This window comes from Nomia melanderi, chromosome 6 (genome assembly GCF_051020985.1).
Source record: "Nomia melanderi isolate GNS246 chromosome 6, iyNomMela1, whole genome shotgun sequence".
Taxonomy (NCBI): Eukaryota; Metazoa; Arthropoda; class Insecta; order Hymenoptera; family Halictidae; genus Nomia; species Nomia melanderi.
In genome coordinates this window covers 3,896,325-3,910,652 of record NC_135004.1, presented here as the reverse complement: position 1 = coordinate 3,910,652, position 14,328 = coordinate 3,896,325, and the positions used below count along the sequence as shown (strand labels likewise).

At 40.7% G+C, this 14,328-nt stretch overlaps 1 protein-coding gene and 2 long non-coding RNA genes across 3 annotated transcripts in view; 2 read left to right on the top strand and 1 right to left on the bottom strand.

The window, feature by feature from the left end:
- The window catches only part of LOC116427121 (protein amalgam), a 102,016-nt gene that overhangs the window by 23,012 nt on the left and 64,676 nt on the right, over positions 1-14,328 (top strand). The window lies entirely within an intron of this gene.
- LOC143174584 (uncharacterized) lies at positions 8,537-13,155 on the top strand. The gene is made up of 4 exons (XR_012998745.1): positions 8,537-11,220; positions 11,314-11,540; positions 11,854-12,334; positions 12,662-13,155. It is a non-coding gene; the product is annotated as an uncharacterized LOC143174584 (long non-coding RNA).
- On the bottom strand, positions 11,787-12,697 carry LOC143174585 (uncharacterized). The gene is made up of 3 exons (XR_012998746.1): positions 12,477-12,697; positions 12,184-12,351; positions 11,787-12,112 (listed from the first exon to the last, which is right to left on the bottom strand). It is a non-coding gene; the product is annotated as an uncharacterized LOC143174585 (long non-coding RNA).

Genomic DNA, 14,328 nt, shown 5'->3' with positions numbered 1-14,328 from the left:
CACAAATAGTGTAACAAAGAAACGAAATAACAGTTGATTAAACCCTTAAATTGAATTTGACAAATTTAAGTGTCATTTATTTTGTTTAAATATAAATTAAATATTACTTTTCTAATATCAATTGTTCCCCGGTCGAGTAAATTAACACATTTTTTCTTTTGCTAATAAATTATTAACGATACAGTAATTGTATCGATCATAGTTAGGAAATAAATCATAGGGTGAAAGGTTAAATTTCTATATTTCAAAACTATAAAACATACATTTTAACACCTAACAGTTTTCCAAAATAAAACAGAAAAAAGAAATGTGTTGCCGTGTTCGAACATGAAAGGTCCGGACTATTAAAAGGAAACAACAAAGTTCGTTTGCGTGAAAGTATCCTCAAGGCTCATAGAAATCGAAAAGTCATGCCAGGAACACCGAATAGTAACAGCGTGGCTCATAAGGCGGCTGGTTTCAATTAACTCGGATTAGTGGACGGATCGCGTGTGCGTCTCCTCGTAAAAAGTTTTCCTCGACGTAGCGACGGTGACCGGTCGGGGTCTTCGCATACATCGGTCGGAATGTGTGACGTTTGTCGGCTCGTCCCATATGTTACTAGGTCATTGTGCCTTCCAACGACCGCAACTCGTTTCAGTATAAATTAGCCCTAAGAAGTTCATTTTCTATCGCGAACAATAAGGCGAAAGTTCATATCGCCTCCCAAAACTAACGCGTGCGCGCGACAAAATGGCGCGAGCACCGTCCATATTGTCTCTCGGATAAAGCACGCGTGATGCTTAAGTATGTATTTACCTTCTATTACGATTTCCCCTATTATCTATTGTTTACCGACAAGCCTTGACTTTTGTTGCATAAGAATGTCTGTATCCTCGATCAACCGCGCTCAAAGGCAGCCTAATAAATACGTTTTAAAAATAGTTGCTTTTTCAATATTAATTGTAAACTATATCGTTACATGGTCACGATTTCCTTCAACTTTTTCTTTAAATGCTGTGATGGTCACGTATCATAGCTTTATTACTTTGCCGTAAGTAATCGCAGCATACGCGATGTTAGTTGAAACGTGTTCCGCGGTGGTTAGGAAACATCTGGGAACTCGGCAAATATTGATTGCTTCGTGTTCTTGTTAATGCGCAATTTTTTACTTAGTTACGTAAGAACGTGTTGCTTGAAAATCACATGGGAATGAGTCATGTAATAACTACAAGAAATATTTTTATTTTGTTATTCCCAGTCTTATTCTTGTTTTTATGTTCTTACAAAAGGTAGATTGTATGATGTTAATATCTTGATTTTATATTGATATTAATACTTTGCACTTGGGAGATGATTCTCAGTCACCACCTGATCTGACACTGTAAACCTATAAACTTTGATATTTAATGTTGAATTTTATATAATGCTTCAATACATGAAATATTGTAATAAAATAGCTTTGTTCCTAAATGTACTTGTGAGTTGTCATTGATTCCGGAAGCAAATGAAGTTATTAGCATAGATTTACCATTAGACTCGAAGCGAGAATTTCTTGGAAAAGAGTACAGAGGGTGGTAGGTATAATAACTTTATTACAGCGTGAATTGCAACTTACAATGTGCTGTGTTTCCACGCGTGAATCGAGCTGCAATTTACTTTCGATCTTTCCGCACCTCGTACCGCATAATTCAAGAAGTATCTATTTTGTAGTCAAGAAAGAATCGCGTAAACATAGATGACTCTCAAAGATTGAGCAAGTCGACGATGAGTATTCAGTCAGATTTCTTAAATTCTGAAATTCTTCTATCAAACTATATCATCATTATCAAAATTATACTAACTCATTCCAATTGAAGTTGTTCGAGCTCTAGCAACGAAAAAATCAAATCAATTATTAATCACAAAATAAATAAGAACAACGAAGAGTTAATCCAAATATGAAAGCTATACAGTATTTCCTTTGTAAAAAAACAGTGTCAGAGTGTTTACCCTAACTAAAACAAAGTCTTTTCAGAACATCCGCACCCTTAGTGTTCATCGGAGTTTCACAGCGCTGTGCGCGGAACCCGAAACAAAATGGAGGAAGAACGACATGCTGCATAATGGCGGGTGGCCGGGCGACGCGGTAGTGGCCCGGCTACAATTCGGCGTTGCATCTAATCGAGGGTTGAATAGGTCAACTAGTGGAAGCGTGCGCGCAATTGCTCGCCTACAAGCACACCCTTTCATCCGCCGTCTTCTCTCCCCGGCCCTCCCTCGTCCTCGGTCGGACTTTCTCGATTGCGACGTTCCTGCAGCCAGGAGGCCTCTCTCCAGAGCCTTTGAAATCACGAGAGAGCTGCTTTGACGCTAGAACCGTTATTAGGCGAGACGATGAGACGGTTTCCTTGCTCGTCGGGTCTGGGTCAGGTCCCGCTCCGTAGCTGTTCGCTCCGACATTCTCGGTGACGGCTAACAAATCGAACGCGAGGACAACAGGGATCGTTACGTCCGCGCGGCTCGCATGTGATCGTGCACTCTCGAAAACGCCCCGTTTTCGCGGCACGATCGATCATTTCGCGGCTAGATCGTATCCGCAAGGATTGCTCATGCCTTTTACGGCCACTCGCGAAACGTTTGTTTTTTCATTTGGGGAGACGATGTTGATGTTGATTGATTTCGAAAGCGGAGGGTGACTCGTCTCCGATCGCATGGTTGGATTAGATCAACCCTGGAAGAATTGAGTTTGGAAACGGAGAAAGTTATCTCCGCAGGGAACCATGTGTTTCCGATGCTGTTCTTCTTATTTCTGTTCAGAAGTGAAAGTCCGGTGAAGTGATTTTTTAGAAATATTCTAGATAAATGAAACAACAGATTTTTAGTATTTCGTGACTAGTCACGATACTGTCTTTCCTTTCTTGTCTCAGCATTGTTGGGTTTCATTGGTTGAATTGTTTGAAAATATATTTTTCAGCTGCAAATAGGGTTTGAATACAGTTAAGTGTTGTAATGAGACAGGAAGTGTTGAGGTATAGCATGCCAGGTGATCTTTGGCAAGAATCTTCGAGGACGCTATTAACAATGCAGCTCCTTTCTTGTTTGCTTCCTTGGCATTAACCCTTTGCACTCAACAATATTTTTCATTACAAACATTCATTATTTTCCGACGAGATATTAACTTCGAGACGAGATATTAAATATTCTTTGCAACTAACATAAAAGAACACTGTGTATAAATTATGGAGCAGAATTGTTTTAGTTCTGTGTTTCATGTGTTAATACCTTATTCAACATTTTATATTGAATTTTTCATTTTATAACTTTGCTGCGTTCAGTCAAATGGCAACTGAGAGTCGCCTCCGGAGTGCAAAGGATTAATGTTTCGTTACATCTTTTTCATTCAGGAACAATCTGCTCATTGAAAAAGGAATTATTATGACCTATTCGTGCACAAGAAATAAACGTTCCTTTAAGATTTCAGCGAGATTACAGTTGATTGTAAAAATTTACATGAAAAATACTTCGATAGAAAGCAATCTTAATAATGGCTGGTATAATAACCTAGTTTTCTTGCGCGATTCAGTTTAAACTGTTAAAAAATTCCGTGGAAAGTAGGAGAATTATAAGCCGCATTATCAATTCGTAATTGCGGAAGGTCAGGTGGGGGGTCAAGTATGCTCGGCCCTCGCAACGTTCCGAAATAACGAGGCACTACAAAGCTCGTCCGCCCGGTTTCTCACGGCTCGTAACCAACGAAATTGATTTTACAACCCGCACCGACTAATTCGTTTCCACATTCCCTCGATTAAAACATGGAACGCCTGTTTTCCCCGAGCGATCCCAACGGTTAAAACTGGACTGCTAGACGCGTTACTGTGCAAGCATTATTGTCGCACGCTGTCTCCTATGTAACATTCACATTACCATACGGAAATATTCAGACGCAAGTTTCACAATTTAAATGACAGAAAAAAGATAAAAGTTGCCTGCAGTTTACTGTCCTACATTTGTTACTTTAGCATTTCCTTTCTTTCCTTTCAAATTGTGCAACTGTAAATCGACAATTGAATCGCGTGTAAATATAAAACAGGTTCACGTTCTTCAATAATTTTCCTTATTAACTTTTACGAAACTTGAAACGAAATTTATTTATTGCACTTTAAAAGAACTAGAATTCTGCTACCAAAAAGAATATATTATTACTAAACATTACGAAATAAAACGCAATTACTTTTACTCAATATTTAACCTTATAAAGTTACATATTACCTTACAACGAATATAAAATTCTCTTCCCAAAACAACAATTTCAAAGAAAGTCACAAAATAAAGGATTAAAGACTTCACATTAACACTTAGGCAACCGCCTAGAAAGAACTATAACTACAACCTTCTCCATTATCTTCAATTGTACTCATTCAATTAATTTAGTTAAAAACTATGTTTTGTAAAAACAAGAACCGTATTTGATGAATTGTAAATAATCCCACGTCAAGACTTACTACATAACAAAAGAAAAGATAAACAGAATAAAAGGCAATACGTTGCTGAATGAAAAGTGGGAGATCTCCCCATTCGGTTGGCTAAGTGTTAACAATAAACTACGATAAAAATCGCGCAAACATATTCAACCACAACACATTTACCTTCATAAAAAAACCATCCCTCCTGCTTACCGGAACACCCTCCACATATTCCCATTATCGACGAATAGCTCGTAGAACACGCGCATACCAGGGTACTTTCCACGATTTCGCAATTGAATCGATCCACTGAAAAAATTCATGGGCCGGCACATGTAACCGGCATGAGAATACATGAGATGCGGTGCCAAGAAGCCAGCATTGGGATCGGCGGACATAGACTCTTTTGCTCGCTCGCGGAGTGAAACGTTCGGAGGGACACCGACGGAGGATTTCGAGCAAAAAGAAGCGCAAGCCACGGGACACAGTGGCCCACAGATGGCTCGGCAAAGTGACGTCACCCTATAAACTTGACGAGCCAGCCGTTTTGACGAGGGAATGTTATTTTCACCCGTCTCGAACCGCTGCGCTGCTGCTGGCTGGCTGGCCTGGCTGGAATCGGAATTGCCCAACGAAAATTTACAGTTTCCGCCGAAACCACCACCATCAGCCACCACCATGCCTTGCCACCCTTCTGGCCAGCACCTCCCTCGCCTCTATCCCCTTGGCCACTATATAGGTCGATTGTATTGTCGTAGATTACTAATACGAGACGCTTGGCTTCACTTCCGTCCGCCCCCGTGTGCGTCCCGGTTTTCCGTGCCGCAACGATCCGTTGCGCGATAAAAGTTTGCCGCGGTTGCCGACGATTAAACATCGGACAATCGAGATTACGGGATTCCTTTTTTCATTCTAAAATTAGACGCGACCCATTGTCCCGCATGCCGTGATTGCGGGTGCACATAGTACTTAGCTGGGACCCGTTCGAGGATTATCAGATTCAACGGGCCGGGTAAGTGTGAATATCCTCGTTCCGATGCTAAGTGTGAACATCCTCGTTCCGATGCCCGCGCAGTCGAACATCCTCGTTCCGATGCTATAAGCGCGGACATCCTCATTTGCGTTTGCAACCGACCGACAAACGGGTCAAGTATACTCGGCGCGACGCGACGCCGTTTTATGGTGGCCGCCGCGCGGTGCCCATGAAGCTGGCCAGATCGCCTGGAAATCGTAAACCCCGAAATGCGTACCGTAAGATGCGCCAGAGTCGAGACTTTATGGCGGTGTTGCAAGTTATTTGGCCTACCGTCCTCTTTTCGAGAATAAAATCGCAGTAGTCACTCGATAATAGACGCGGAATCATCTCCGCTATGGTAAGACCTCGATTAACCGGGTCACGAATTTTGCGAACGTGTTTCGGTGAATTTCTTCTAGAGTCTTCTTTGATGTGTTAGTCTAGTTAAAGCGGATAATCGAGGTTCTACAGTATTTCTTAAAATTGTACCGCGATAAAACTTGATGTGTATGCGTCTAATATAGAGACATTACTGTACTTACCATTAAGATATATCTTCTGTAACCTCTTGCTGCATGAGTTTCTTTGCTGCTTTGCTCGTTAGATTTATCTTAATATATATTAACGGTTTATGAGAACGCGAGGAAGTGTTTTGTTCACTGTAAGCGATTAGTTTGAAGGTAAACCGTTAGCGAAATAACCTTTTATTTCTATGTTATTGTTTGAAGTCACTATTTACTGACTCCTTGGGTCGTTCTGTTGTCCACTTCGGGAACTACTGCCTTGTGTCATGTCAGCGACTATCAACGAGAGAGTTTCCCCGATCGGAATAATTCATTTAGCTAATGGCTTGTTTTCACGTGACAGTGAAATAAGAGTTTTGCGACCGTCACGCGACAGAAAATAGTGTCTTCCGTAAGCCGACAGATTTTGCTTTTCCAGTCTCACACCTTTACTATCGTTAAAAATTTTCGAGCGAAACGCAAATGCAATTCTATCTTATGAAATTTTCTGTAGTTTTGCCTGCAAACCAAAGGGAGACAGAAAAATGAGAACACTCGAAGTGGGAGAACAAAATGTATTCAACAAGCTACGTATTTCAGTTTTGTAGTGATTATTCACAGTATCAGAATCATTTTATTCATAAGTACAATTTCAGCGCTTCCCAAATATTTACAAATCAATCAGAAAAACGAGATATCGAACTATATTTGAATTATGTAATTAAAATGATGGATTACTGAAAGAAAGCATATGTTCATTTTGTACAGTTGAATTAACTACATAGCGTTGATACAAGTTCTAGAGTAGAACTCTGAGAGCACTTCAATCTATGAAACGGTAACGCTAGATACCAACTAACCCTAATTGCGTATCGATCTTCGCAACATTGTTGATCTTGCGCTACGAATGTAGGGATGATTTCATGTTCGGTAGCAGAGTTTTTGGGGCGGGGCTTATCGGTGTCGAGTTACAGTTTCGTTGCGAGAAGACAGATCTATTTTCGAGGGTATGCTCGTAATCATCGATCAAACGGCGTGCGCTCGAACCCTTCGCGGACGATGATGTTACTAATACGGTTCGCGCACACCAGAGAGAAAGAGAGAGGGAGAGAGAGTTGAGAGCGGAGCAGTAATGAGCATCATCGGAATGATGATGTCACGGAGCATGGACGATGCCCTAAAATTACGTGGTCCCGACTCGGTTCATTGCCGCTCTGTGCAGCTAATTTTAAAGTTCGTGTCCTTGGTTAATTAGAATGAACCGGGTATCGAGCGGCGCGAGTTATCGCCTTACGTAAGTGAAAGTGTGCGCTCGATCTTGATGAATTATCGGAGAATTCAGTTTTTCTCCTGTGCGTTCGCTGTAGATAATATTGCGACTGCATATCGACTAGCATGAAAAAGTTGATCCGAGTAAATTCATCCGGCGCTTGGAACTTGCGATCTAATTTACGCTTACACAGGGTGGATCGAATTTCATGGTGTAGTCGGGATAGAGGGGATAATTGTGCAATCGAAGTGAGAAATTTTGTTATCGGCGAGAGTAAATTTGAAATTTAATACTTGGAGGAAGCGATTGGCTCTGTAAGCTAAAATCGATGATTTCTGTAATAAAAAAGGTAAAGCCATTATCCTGAAAAACAAGATTAATATGGAAACCCTTGATTCTTCCTTCGGCGAATGTACTGATTAATAAAGACTTAAATTTATAGAAGATTGTTTGTTTTATCATAGATTTCGCTATCATATAGTACCCAATACAAAAACTATTTCCATTAAATTGTTCGCTTCATTGCATCTCGTTACAAATCCATACAAATTCATTCAAATCCATACAGTCTATACAATCCTCCGCTACATCTCCGATTCTTCTCACAATCTATACGTATCAGATCTGAAGTTCTTGCAAGAGAAGAATCACGCAATGATGAATACATCTTCAACACCTTGTGCACAGGTATTCTCGATTGTACATCGCGGCGTGAGACAATCTCAATTGCCTATTAATTCCGTCGGTTGAAAATCCGACCGACCGTACATGGAATCAGGGGATGAAAAAGGAAGCCAAGTACAACTTCATTCATACTTGTGCACCGCAACACGGTAATTGGATCCATTCCAGAGAAACCGCCGTAATCTCTCGCGGCAACCGCCGCCGTGGTACCTTTACACCTGCTACGAGCACGGATTTACTCGTTCCGCGGTTAAATAGATCACCGGCGAGTCCCGTGAGAGGAAAATTCGATCCCAGGCGCAAGATAAACGCGGTGTAGCTTATTTTCCGGATTACCGTCGAGGGTTTGTTCGATACCCGCGACGAGACAAACACAACGGGAACACTGAACACACCTGACGCTGAAGCAGAAACAACCGTCGAGTTTTGTGTGGCATTAAATTACGTTCGAGCGGTCTCTTGATGTTACATAACTTTCATTGATCCGTATATTTAATTTAGAGACGTTTATTGTTGTGTTTCGGGTAGCCGAACCTCGCGCGATTTCTATAACTCGAGCTATTACGTTTTTCATGTGGCGATTTATTATACCGAAAATAAAATGGGAATGGCCTGTACCGTACGCAATAACTAGATTCTACAATATGCCACGCGTTTATGCAGTACACGAATCTGAAAAAGTGAATGTTATTTGATTTTTCTTTGCGTTAACTGTTTCGACCTGGATACTCGAAGATTTCGTTTAGCTTTCCACTTTCCTGTAACTGCCAAGAATGAAATATCCCTATGAAATATCAGTTTCGCCGGATTCCGATTGCCAACGAAAATAATATATCTTTTACTGCAGCGGATATACCCGATCCAACCGGAGCACACGTGTCACAAATTAAAATTAAAAAGTAATCAACATTGCTCGACTGAAGAACGAGACGGTTTATGCAATTCCAACGCTGATCGATCAGAAAAAGGAATTCGAAAGCTAAAGGGACTACATTTGATTCGCGGTGAAAGTGCAAGCATTATGAAACTCTTTCCCAAATCCCATGAACGCCGGTTGTTCCCGATGCAACGTCGAACGAAGGGAAGCTGATAAAGAAAGTGTTACGAGAAGCCGCGGTTATCAGCGGCCGGCCGGCACCGATCGGCCGAACGGTAACCCATTCCCACTAACGAATCAATATCGCTATAAACACAGGCATTATCCGCGGAGACAAGAGCAGTCAACCGTTCAATGCCCTGCAAACCGTTACGCCCGCGATTTAATTGATACGTAACGGCCGAAGCGGAGTGCAATACACGCGCGCTTGTGCATCGTTACCCGAGCCGTTGCCAACGAAATGCGACGCTTCTATTTGGTTGTCCTTAAAGTTTCTTCTCTTTTATTAACCCGTTTGCATCCGCAACAAAAGACTACTCTGTATCATTGAACATTGAATAATCTGTGAGTCGTGATTGTATTATTTCGAATTTGATTAATCTTAATATATCCTATATGTCGTTGTTTGAGGTTGTATAGTCAGTTAGTAATAAAGAATAATAAATATTTAAACTAGAATAGACTTTGAATAACTTGATTAACGGGAAAACTCGGTGGAAATAGGTTAACAATAGGTTAACATACCTATTTACCTATTAGGTTGTCCCAAGAGTTTCTTTTGTTTTATTGGCACATAATGGTTGCAGAATGTTTCATGTTTTATGTTATGTTATTGAATTATGTACTTATTGTCTACTCTGATTCCTTTGTCTTCCTACAGTCGTGTCTTCAACTGTCTTCTTGCTTCTATTTTCTGGCAGACTAAATGATTCATGTAAAACACGAAAGAAACTTATTTAATATTTGCATTTGCAATGTCGAGGATCGTTTCAAACTCAATACCAATCGTTCGTTATTTTGTTTCCTCGTTTTTTTTTCCTTTTTTTCCCGATTTTTGGGTGCGACTAATCGAACGAGAAATTAGACCGGCGAATTCTTCGTACAACAATGTGTACAGCAGTGAAGGCGCGCGCGAGCGCAGTCCAATAGCAGCCCACCGTCATCGTGCCGCATAATTGGATCGGATCGAGGAATTTCGTAATTGAACCGTTCGGCTATTGAGATTAACCATTATGTGGTTTACGATGTTAGGCCGGCTAATACGATAATTGCTGGAGTTACGTTTATGAAAGTTTCCAGCGCACTAAATACTTTCTGCTGTATAATGTAATGTGTAATATTGTGTTATTTAGTAAATTGCGTTCGGAAACGGTTATTCTATCCGCTAGGGACTTTACGGTGGTGTTTTTAACACTAGAACGATCAGCATTGATTATACTGATCAATTGTGGTGTACTGACGCGTCCCATGTTCAGAACTTTAAGGTAGGAGTGGTTAATTGAAAACATAATAAATTAACATATATATTTATTCCTTTATTCCGGCGAAAGACAACGTACACTGCAATAAAAGTGCCTTCGTAGTATTTTCAATGTAAAACAAGAAATTTGAAATCCGTTAGTTTGATGAGTTTCATTGTTCCATAAATTGTTATTTATTTATATTTTATTCGATAGGTACCAGAATATAGTGATACTCTAAGTTTAATTTAATTCCTGTAATTATTTTCGATGTGCGATTCGTGTAAGCAGATCTGTATAGATATTTATAAGTCATGAATTAATATGACCCTGAAGGACTTCGTTCCATGCCATTTAAGACTGCAACTGATCTGTGCTCCATGAGTGGGGACATGTTACGAACTTTGCATAAGGAGATTATTATGAACGCCTTTACATAACATCGTAATGTACTCTTTGCTGCTTAGGCGTAAGATAGACGCATGGGTCACACAGAAATATTCAAGCTAATCTAAATCTAAGTGAAAAAAAATTCAAATACAGATACGTATGTATTTATACCAAACACGAATGCGTGCAATGCAATACAGCGCAAAGTACGACTGAGACCCCTCGCTTTATAATTTCATTACGTTTGCAACAGCGATGTTATCGTTAATAATTTTCCAACAGAAAAAGAGATTACATATTCATTACAAGAGTAAATTTTCTGTAAACATTAAATATTCATACAGGGAAAAGAGTGTTCTCATTAAATTGTGGGTCGAATGATATTTACATTTATTAAACTCGTTGTGATGTTATGACCCTCGAGTTTGACCCGATATCATAAGGCCAGAGGTTAAAATTTCATTTCAAAATCAATGACAGAAATAAACCTTTATTTTCAGTCCTCATTACTTACATCGAGGAAACTTCGTTTCGCATAAAAATTCACAGTGTAGATGATCGAACGAAAGAAGGTTGAAGGAAAACGATGCATATTTTGTAAGTCTCAAAGTTCGATCATCTTCGCGCCCGTGCGTGTCTGATTTACATAGTTAACCGTTCATTAACTTTTTTATGTTTCCGCGTTTACAGACTTCGATACAGCGTTATGATAATGGTCGCGATAAGGAGAAGGAAACGCCGCTTTAATCGTCGTGTATTACATTTAGATTAGTGGCTTGATTACGGCTGTTCGCTCGCAGAAGTGTATCAACGACGGTTAACCCACAGTAGCGAGGGTGGAACAACTGCTTAGATACATATATCTCCGTGGGTCGCAGCCTGGAAACCCCTGGGTTAGATAGATAAGTGAATAGCTAGTGAGTCATGTATTATTAGAGGCAAGTTTTTAGGTCGTTTTTTTTCGGTCGGTGCACGCTTGAACGGCGAACAGCATTAAAAAACACATTGTCTTTTCGCTTGGCGCTAAGTGATTACGTGGCAATGAGGAGAAGAAAACAAAAGTGTGTCATTTGAGAATGTAAGGAACATTGATAATAATCATATACAGACTGTTCATGTGACTTCTCATTTTCACAGAGAAATTTCGAGAGAGTGGAGTTAACCCCTTTACATTTTATTTTCTATTTGATATGACAAACGTGATAATTGTATTGTCTTCTTTTGTTTCAGGTAAGTCTCAGATCTGATGGCACCTCGTTAAACATCCGCGGTAACGTAAATCATACTTCAAATTTTCTTATCACTAAAACTTCAGACTTTCAAAAAATCTAATTCAATTCCGTTTCCATATAGCTATATTTAAACTATAAAACATAAACATCGGAAGAAACAATATTTGCGCTTAATAGCTACCATACAAGTAAAAACAAAGTTAATTTAAAGGTTTATTTTCTTATTGGCACGTCGAAAAAACCAAACTTCCACTGACCTATAAAAAGCAAAAAATACCATAATTCAAGGCACAAAGTTTGAACTCAACAAAATTTCTTCAATCATTACCCGCGAAATACTGGATCGTTCACCGTCTATCGAAAGCAAAATCAAATGTATAATAATATCCCAACGTCGTTCCGTCTATCAAGCTGTCAGCGAGACTGAACGCGTCGCTTTTCAAGATCTGTTGGGTGTGACGGTAGAACCGGATATCGAGGTATCGTCTGGCGCGGCCTTAAATTGGACAATGTTCTCATCGCGCGCCGGTTGCGGACGGTCGTGCCGAAATGGTGTCGCAAGCAAATTGGAGCTCGATAAATCGAGCGCGCGCCGTCCGGAATGAGATCCGCGGACAGTACCTTATACAGAAACTGGTTGACCCGTTGAACATCATTATTCGCTTTCCTTCATCATATTTTGAACGCCGCGGCGTCGGTGCGCATGTTCCGCGACGTGAGCCGCCCAAACGGAATGCCGCAAACCTTTTACCTTAACCCTACGCGATTCAGTGTCGAGCTGGACTGACCATTGTATTTCCTTTCAGCCGGTTCTGTGGCCCCCGACATTGGATTTTATGACAATTCTGGTGTACAGACCGATTAAAAAAGGGCCGCTGGCAAAGAGGAACCGCGTGGCAATTCGCCACATCGCGAATGTTCATGGGGGTTGATGATGCGCGAACTGACTGTAAAATATTGGTCACTCATGGTTAACAATATCAAGAAAGATCATTAACACTGAAACTAGAATTAAAACTAGAGAAATTAGAATGACTTACCTCCAATTGTTTGTAAAAATTAGAACAATACGTTTCTTTAATAGAAAATCTTTTGCGGAAATGCCTTCGTAACTTAAATACTTGCAAAATAAAAATTCTGAATTGGGCCATTTTGACCTGGTAGTTTACTGTTAAACAGATACTAAATTGTATAGGTATTGCAAGTTTCAATAATGAAACTATGTCAATAACAACAGATAACGTTCTCTTGTAAAATCAAGTTCTTAGCGAAGAAATCGAAATAAATTAAATAAATCTGAGTATTACTTATTTGTTCGAAGCCTTGAAAAATAGAGGAAAAGCATTGCAAGTTGTAGGTGACAATCTTTCCCAACTACTCCAATGCAAATGAAAACTCCGTGAAAAGTCCTTTTCAATAAATTCTTCAATTCGCATAAAGAAGATAGCGTACGCCGGTAGCGTAAATGGGAAGTATTAAAAATGATCGCACAGGGTATCAAGAGAAAACGATTGAAAGACCGCTTGGCCCATCTACCAGTCTCAGAACCCTCGCGTCATTGAATCTCTCTTCAGCCATGCCACGGACGGGTTCTGTCTTGGATCTCGACAGGGGTCAAGGCTGTCAAGTTCAAGGACGGTCCCGACGGCCCGTAGGAATCAGCTCCCTTATCAGCATCGGAACAACATCGGGCCGACGCGACGGGGGGAACGGTCATCGCCGCGTCTCCCGAGCGGTCGTCATCCGCACGGGTCCATTTGTTCGCTAGTTCAAGGATAACCAATAAGCCCCGAACAGCTCGTTTGCATTCGCATGTTCGTTCACCGTTCTCGTGGCAACGCTGCGCCCGTGGCAGCGTGGTTGCCGTGGTTGCCAGGCAAGCCCATCAAGGTCCGGGGCCTCCACAGCACCCGCACATGGCACGCTGTGTTCGCTACGAACCCGAAGAAAAAAGCTCGAACCACGTCCCGCCGTAAAGCTGACTGCGTCGGCCAGATTTTTCAGCACTGCGCACTCGGCGTTAAGATTCAAATGGCCAAGTATTAGGCTATAACATAAGTAAATTCGGGTACGAGTGTGACGCCTTCTGAGCCTAAGAATGGTGATTTATTGCAAGTGGATAACAAATGCAATGAAAGAAGCCACTTCTGATCGATTTAAACGCAACGCTGATAATTCAGTGTTTTCTGAAACTAGTAATCTAGGGAAAGATTAAATACATCTGAATGTGTTTATGTTGCTTTCAATAATTTGTGACAGTCTGATAGCGACTCTCGAGGCGCGTGCAAACGCGTTTGAGATTGCTGGGGGCGGGTCCAATACATCGGTAACAGTAATTACATGAAATGAAGTGGAAGTAAACATTTTTACTAGTTGCTGTTATGAAACATGTTGCAAATTACTTGCTAGTGTGTTTATATCTGAAGAGTTATCTAGACTGACATCAAAGTTGATACTTTTATTTGGTTGTCCG